The 9,053-nt window shown below is 30.0% G+C and overlaps 1 long non-coding RNA gene across 1 annotated transcript in view; it reads left to right on the top strand.

Annotated features, from left to right (window-relative positions):
• Positions 1-8,265, top strand: part of LOC144837529 (uncharacterized) — a 40,456-nt gene extending 32,191 nt beyond the window's left edge. Inside the window, exon 3 of the long non-coding RNA XR_013611518.1 lies at positions 8,165-8,265. This is a non-coding gene — a long non-coding RNA (uncharacterized LOC144837529). The remainder of the gene's footprint in view (positions 1-8,164) is intronic.
• The last annotated feature ends 788 nt before the right edge of the window (positions 8,266-9,053 follow it).

Here is a 9,053-nt window from a genome sequence, read left to right as displayed (position 1 = left end):
TCTCTGCATCATATTTTATGTATCAACATATAAAAGAGGAAACCATTATGCATGGAATGTTTTACTGCTCGATAATTTTAAAATAATCTTCCTGTTTTATTTCTGAAAACGTAGAGGTATTCCACGAATCATAAATTAAACCCCGTACAGAGCAGTGACATAAAGTCGCTATTCTCCCTATAATACGTTAATATTCAAACACGAATAAACTGTAATGTTCTGTTAGTTATATTTCATAACTGTAGAGAATGTTTTATTGCGGTAGCGGGGAATTTTAATCTCCTTCCGGAGATATTATTGCACTATGGGAAATAAATACTATAAGAAAACTTATGGAATGTAATTTGAATGATTACAGGGAGTTTTACGATTTATCAAAATATTTGGTCATAGGCTTATTAAATATCGTGTACAAATTGTTAGTTGCATCGCGAAAAGCACACGTGATGCATCCAAACAATGATAATAATGATGTGATTTGTACGCGCGCGTTCAAACAATGATAATAATGTTGTGATTTGTACGCGCGCGTTCAAACAATGATAATAATGATGTTATTTGTACACGCGCGTTCAAACCATGATAATAATGATGCGACTAATCAATGCACGCGTCCAAATAATGATAACATTTTTTTAATCATACAATATAGGCCTACAATAAGTAACTTTTTTTCTCGTTAGGATTTGGTTTCTTGTATTAAATTATATTAAAAATTATTGTGCATTGATAATTGAATGTCATTACTAGATTCATACTGCATAATTATTATTTATCATCAATTTATACATATTTAACTATTAATTATTATTATTATTATTATTATTATTAACTATTTAAAATGTATTCACTGGACAATATTATTTTGATAGTGCTTGACTTTTTCGTCGACGAAACGAAATTCGTCTTTGCATTGGGTTATCAATTTTTTTGTCAGTTATTATTATTTTCTTGTTTACATTGAAACAGTCATTGAACAGCGATTCGAACCACTCCATTCATCTCAATACGTTCAATGATAACTATTCCCATTATAAATACGTTATCTTTTATTTGACGCGCATATTGTCTCCACAGCTAAAATTCAACGCGTTGATTGGTTGACCTTAGTTGCCTTTAAATTTTCTTACTATATTGCTTTTAATGTTCTTATGAACGTCGTGTCGGATGAATAGCAGAGCTAGGGCTACTTTGTAATATCAACGTTGTCTGAAATCAAAACACAACAGTGGTTACTTTAACAGCCAATGGGAATTAAAGTACTAGAATATGAATATGCGTTTACTGCGCATCTCTCCTGTGCGTAATAGATACGTTAGTATCTTAGTGATCACTTATGACAAGGATTAGTTTAAGTTTTGTCAATAATTGATGTAATTAGCATTTCTATGAGTATTTATTCGTCCACAATGAGTTGTTAAATTAAGTCGTTAGTGTTGAATATACCACATGTGACAAGAATTATTATTAATCTTCATTGACCTTAATTCATTCTTTGCTTAATGATGCATCGAAAAATTAAATTGTTTCTTATGGTTTTAAGTTTTGATTTTTGTATAATTTTAATATCTTCGTCTGTTGATAAAATATTGTTTTATAATAACATATACCATGAGGACGATGATACGAAAAATTGTAATTATTTTCTTATTTCTGATTAAAAAATTATTATAAAGAATTGTAACGCATGTTTTATAAAACTATAATAATGAATAGCTTAATAATTAGCCTAAATGTGTATCAATAAATAGCACATTGCCAACGTAATTGCGCAAGTTATATCAAACGCATGTGTGTACGTCACACAAAAGACAAAAAAAAGTGTGATGTGCCCAAATATGGTAGTGATATGCCCAAATATGGTAGTGATATGACATCATCATGTCCATAATTATATGGTCAACATTTTTTTGATTTGTAAACAGGGTTTTACGCTTACACAACGTTCACAAACGCTCGTGACATTTTTACACGTTACCAAACACCAGAATTACGTTTGTACAACGCCACCACACGTAGACCTAAACGTTACGCTTGTATACCTTCACAACACTATCGATACAAGTTCCCGATTGGTTAAATGCGCATACAAAAAAAAATAATTTTCATTTAACTGAAGTATCAACCATGTTTTACTGTTTGTTATTCACAGTTAAATACAGCTTATAAGTGTGTAATAAAAAAAGGATTATTACTATTATGTATGTCTTTGTCACACTGTTGTTGATATAAGATGTTCTCAAATCTTTAAATTAATTATCCTTTGAATAAGGAACGCGTTGAACGATTTAAATGATAACCATGATCAAAGCCATTACGAGTTTGATTGTTAACGAAACCGTTATCTGTTAATACACGTGCATATTCCGATATTAATTGCTACTTGTAAAAAGCAAAACGGATGAAATAAATTGGTGCCAAGTGAGTCATAGGCAAAATGGAAAGCTATTTCATGGTCCGTTGATCTCATAAAAGTAGAATATCGAGAAAGACATCTTATTCAAAAATTGTCCGGGAGACAATTTACAACGATTTGAAGCGATTATACTTTAGTTAGTTTCTCATGCTACCAAAAACATGTTATTTAGTGGAATTCTCCTGAGCGCTATTAGCCAGAAGCCATAGCAAGTAACACTCGAATACGGCTCAATCCTTAGGCGTACTTCTACTAATTTCTTGCTCCTTAACGATCGAGAATGGTAATTTTAACATTTAATTTCAATACGTATAACAATCTTCGAAGGGCTATCGATATCATAAAAAGACATGAATGTATTAAACGCAAGCACAGAATGTCGATCGGGGATCAGTATATAAGAACTCCGACGTCGCGTACAGAACCCACGGGGACTATACCGTAGTTATATCCCCAAACAGGTGCGCTAACTGAGTAATAGCAGAAAATTATCAATCTTCTAAATGGACTGACAAATCAAAGATTGTAAACGTTATATGAAGTAAAGCAAATCGCGTCATTTACCGAATAGAAGCGACGAGCGATAGAGCATTGCGCGGTTCCATCATCGATAGAAATATCAAGTCTAAGATGGTGTAATAGTCCCCGGGGTGACGTTTCGTCAGTTGCTTGTGACCCCTTTTAAGAGGCTATATTGATATTAATGTTAATTACGTTTCATTCCTCGAATATTTCACAAGCAATATTAACAAAAGCTATATCGTAATTCAAGTCATGTTTACAGTAAATTGAAATCACTAAATTCGTTTTATTCCAAATCGTTTTGCACTGATTTTCTTTCAGTATTCGTCTTGTAAATAATAGTTATATTTATTTTATGGTTTGTTTTCTCTCGAGAAGTAAGTATTTGCACATTGTTATGATTTGTAACCATATAATTACAATTTGTGGGCATTAGATGAAATCCCATATCGAAACAACTTTTACAGTTGTTGCGAGTAATGGAATTAGGAATAAGTCGAATTATGTAGCCAGATTTTTCAATATATAAAAAATAGTTTTTTTTATGATAACTAATATTTATCTTATTTATAATAGCTTAACAGTAATGTCGATTCTCAAATATAAAACAAACTGTAATTGAATATCATGAACAGTTAAAGAAATTTCAATCGTAAAGCATTCAAATTATTATTTTTTTTCGCAAAAAAAATATTATCGTAAATGCAATTGTTTAAATTATTATATTTAAATTCTAAACAGTTACCAATTACGTTTTGTTGTGTTCGTCAAAACAATTAAATTGTATAATCGAGAGAATCATCGTATTTATTTATTTATTATGTTTAAATTAAAATGTCATAAATTACGTCATAATAAAATCAAATGTTTGAATTTTATCGAATTCATTTATATCAAATTAAAATTTAATTGTGAATAAAGCTCTGTCTACACTATCAAAGTAGTTTGACAACAAAAAATGTGATGTTCCCAAAATATGGTAGTTATATGACATCATGTCCAAATATGGGCACATCACAATTTTTTGTCACATAAAGTTTGATAGTGTAAACAGAGCTTTAGATATAGAATATAGAAAATTACAAAATAAAAAAGTCGAATCGATTATTCCTACTGAACTATAAATAGATATTGATTGAAGTATGGAGTACCGCTAAGGACATAATTGAGACATATTTAAAAACTTTTTTTGTTTTTTGTATAGCGCCGCCAGTAAATACACTTTGTGCAGTACTGAACACTATAATATTAATTTAATATGGAATTTAATACATAACATTAAAGGCATACTTATCAGAAATGTTGTTTATCGTTTTAACACAGATTTAAAAAAAATAATGTTACGTTGTATAAAATTTTCATTAAGAATATCGCAGCGAGATGTCGACATTTAGTTAAAGTTATTACAAAAATAGTTTCGTTTAAAATAATTTGTCGTAAGAGGCAATCAATTATACTTATTAGGCAAATATTGCTTTGGATTTAAACCTCATTGATTAATCTGAAATGGTTTCCAAATATTTGGTTAAGTAAATGTATTAAACGATCACGTATTATCTAGCTATCAGTAACAGCGTGTTATAACTCATTTTAAATCGACGTGCCATTCTTTAAATATGTTTGTCTGAAATGGAATATTTTAAAAAAAAGCTAACTAATTTGATTTAAAGTTTGGATATTGAAGCTCTGTCTACACTATCAAACTTTATGAAAAAACAAAATGTGATGTGCCTATATATGGACATGATGATGTCATATCACTGCCATATTTGGGCACATCACACTTGTTTTTGTCTAACTAGTTTGACAGTGTAGACAGAGCTTTACTCGACTCTCTGTATCTCCACATAATATGGTATGTGTTCAGTATTATAGGCGAATTCTGTAATACAGTGTCATGTGGCGCCTGTGGTAAGGTTAAAAGCTATGATACAGGCCTTATGATACATTTTTTTTTTATTTCATACAGTCTAAACGAAAGCAAGTAACTCGTCAATTACAGGATCTAATCACACTTTCAAATGGTGTGCCCAAATATGGTAGTGATAGGACATCACCATGATAGACACATCACATTTTTTTTCACATAAAGTTTGATAGTGTAGACAGAGCTTTATGTTTGAGAGACTTGGAAATAGGTCGAAGAATATTTGGTCTTTGTTTTGTTCGTTTTACTTTAAAACAAAATAAAAGTACAAGAAACAACAAAATGAACGTAGCATCATTCAACGTTTATTGAAGGACATCTATTTCAACAAATCAAGATATGCCATCTAAATGATAATTACGTATAATAGTGAATGCCTGTGATTATTACTTGCATCATAAAAATGCGAAATGATTTGTTTAAAGTTAATTTTTCATCTCATCTTTACATGCAATTTATGTAACTCAGTTGATGGCAATCAACGGTATAATGGCCATGACAATGCGATCAGTGATAATGACCATGACAACACGAGCGCGCAATTAAATCGGCTGATAATTGAAGGGGTCATCCAATGGCCGTGTATTCTAACATCGTCAAATAGATATTCCTTATTTATTTAACAACATAATGGCAAAGACAATATTAAGTAATGTGTACGTTAAAGGGGCTCTCCGGAGACGATTTGTATTAATTAATAATAATAATTAAAGATGTATTATCAGCAAAACCATGAAAATAAAGAGTTATAAAATCAGATTTGAATAAGCAATTTTGTAGTTTTAATGAAGTTATTCACTTCCATGGGAAAAAACGAATACAAACAATTGATTTCCGAGTATAGCGCTAAACATCTGACTTACTTAACTTCTACGAATTGGTTTATTCTTAGATTGATTTCAGTTTGTATTTCTAAATGTTTGTTCAGAAGTGTCCAAATTAAATGGCGTTTAGGCCTAATTAATAGACAAATTCATAAATCATTCATTATACGAAATTCGCTACTAAATCTGGAATGTCAAACAAAGCTAATTATATTTTTCAATTTAATTTCGTATGTACATCATAATAGAACACGCCACCACTTGGCTTATTACCAGATATATCAAATGTGCTTTGTAATTATTTACTCTACTCACTAGCAAATTCACAAACTGGACTAAGAATAAAAAAGAAAATATCTCTCTCAATTTTCCTCTTCTGTCTAAACATCAGCTTTATCGAAAATCATACATTATTGATTATAGACCTATTCCATCATTTAAACTCACGGATAAAAGTCATACAAATCCACATGCGCATTCAATAAACAAAAAAATGAATCGTATAACTTAATAGCCTTGCTTAGAATAATCGGATATTATTATATAAAACTATATTTTTATCTTATCGCTATAATATACGACAATCAATCCCGTTGACCAAAAATATCAATAAAGTTAACCATGAAATCTTCAATAATAAAATACATAATGTAAAGGAATCATTTTGTTTTCAACAAACGAATTGTATAACATGTCCTAGTTTTTAATACAGATGTCATTTTTAAAAGTTAGTTTTAAATGCCAAAGAATGGTTATTAAATCAAATTCCAATGTTTGTAAATCGAGGCATGTATAAATTGTGTAGGATATACACGAGTATACAAAGTGTGTCCAAATAAGACGATTGTATTTATTATTTGAATAATGCATAATATAAATATATTTGTCTATTTGTGTATAACAAATATTTATCTATATGTGTTGCAACTTTACTCGAAAAAGCCTATGCGAATACGTTGGCGATAACATAAAATATATTTGTTAGTGACGTCACGAGACACAAAGTTGACGCGCGCGTGCCATTTCTATCAATCTTTGTACACGCGCGCCTAATGTTTGCTATGATATAAAGAAGTACAAGAGATGAATAACAGATAGAAAGTATTTGACATATACAGACAAACGCTCTCTATACTTATAAACAACATTACCAATTTAAAACTTGATTTAAATTGCCAAGAGGTTATGAGAGCAGCCTGAATTAAAAGAAGTGATTATAACTTCGCACAATTATTATACTAAACCATGTTTGCATTTTAAGCTAAAAAGTAAAGTTTTAGTAACGAGAAAAATCACCGCTTCGCTAAAATGATTATTTACATTATAACCACTATTGTGACTATTAAAGAATGTTCCTTTAATATCGGTTACTGTTACTGAATGAGGCACAAGAGAACAACGAAAATGAGTGTATTTTACTGGCGGCGGTGGCGTTCAATCAGCATGTGTACAGATTGTGAATGATTCTATGAAATTCTTATTATTCAACAAATATTATGGAATGCGATAGGCATAATGAATATCAATATGTCAATAAAGGATAATCGCTAGCGTTTATGGATTTCTTACTTTACAAGTTGATAGATATCATTATTTACAATATTTTATATTATAATTTTAGTAAAAAAATTACTGTGATTATATCTCATAGACTTTGGAAATATTTACCATAAACATTACGAAGACTAAAACCTTGGCATTTCATTTGTTCGTTTGTTTAATCCTCATATTTATTTATCTGTACTTGCTTCTAGAGTCCCTCTCTTGATGATTTTGTACGATTTTAGTTAAGAAACACATTTCTTTCATTTAAAAAAACGCCGATTTGAATGGATGAACTCAAAAATAAGTTGAAAAAATCATTTAATAAAACAAAAGTAGTTACAATCATCATCATCGCACAAAGAAGCGAAGTTGAAGTTCAACAAAAACACGTTTATAATCTTTCGCTGTCAAGTGCACAAACTATATATTTTTTTTATTAAAATTTAATCATCGAATATTCTAATTGAACGGAAATAGTATTATATTTATCTTTACATATCTCTGCTCTTTGCACTCAAAGGTTTAGTGCGCGACATTTCGTCCGCAATATTTCATAAATAATTGCCGCCATTTTCGACTATTATTTCTTGCGCTTGGATTTTTATTCTATATACGCCACCCTTTTAATATACGAAATGAAACGAAAACCTTTTAAAATAGTAAGCCAAAACACTAAAGAGATATATTTCTTGTGCGTAAATACTATCATAACTCATATAAATATCTCCAACATACTCTACAAGGATTATATACGCTGTGATTTTCTACAGTAAACATTCTGCAAGATAAACAGTGAATATGCCGTGTGGTGCTGCTTACACATTATATCGTGCTTAAGTCTGCATGCAATATTTATAATATTGTTTGTGTTTTATGAGTTTGTAACCTTATAAATCTTTTTATTTGTTGTTTTTTTATGTTACATCATAGAATGGAAACAACACTGCCGACATCTTTGAAACAAAGTTACACAAAGGAAAAATATAAAGAGAATTTTAAATCCTATCAGACATGGAAAATGAAGAAGAAGAAATTAGCTTTTGTAAATAAAAAGTACAACAATATTTTATATCGTGAATAGTTATTCTTCTCTGGCTAAATTTTTTTTAAACAAAAACGTAATTGTTTTTCTTTTAAATAGGCCTATATTGTCTTTCCAAGACAAATGCATCGAATTGTTTTGTTTTTGTTCCTACGAATATAGGTCTGTAGCTATTAAAAGTTGAATGCAAAATATAATTCATTTTGATGAAATAATTACAGTTATTCATGATAATCGTTGGAATGATGATAATTCATTACTCATTTCCATCACAAAACTCGAATGCTTTTGCTTAAAATATAATTGTATAAAAGTCAATAAATCATTTACATAGAATTACAGGGCAATATGTATTGACGAGTTAATTGTAAAGAATGAAGAATGGCATAAGAGGTATAAGGTATAAGCTTAGAATAAGTTTAACCAATACCGAAGTATTTCGAGTTTTTGCTAACTTAACAACATCTGTGTCCAAAAAAAACTTTCTCCTCTTCCCTGCTCCAGCCTCCTCTCAGTCATTGAATCAACCATTTCGCTACAAGTATTATTGTTACCAATTGAATGTATAACTTCAAAACCTCTATAAATAATATTTTGTATGGTCGACGAAGATGTTGGGTCATTTTAACATCTGATGTAAATAGACTTTCCCCTTTTAATCATCACCATCCATCGAATCAACCATATCTTTATCAGGAAAACGACAGTAGCTCATCATTCAAGTAGAATACAAGAAATTATGTTAAAATCTTGAATAATTAAAGTCGGTTTTGATTG

The sequence above is a fragment of the Antedon bifida genome, chromosome 3 (assembly GCF_963402885.1).
Source record: "Antedon bifida chromosome 3, ecAntBifi1.1, whole genome shotgun sequence".
NCBI classification, from domain to species: domain Eukaryota; kingdom Metazoa; phylum Echinodermata; class Crinoidea; order Comatulida; family Antedonidae; genus Antedon; species Antedon bifida.
Note: the sequence above shows the minus strand (reverse complement) of the source record. Positions and strands in the feature narration are given on the sequence as shown.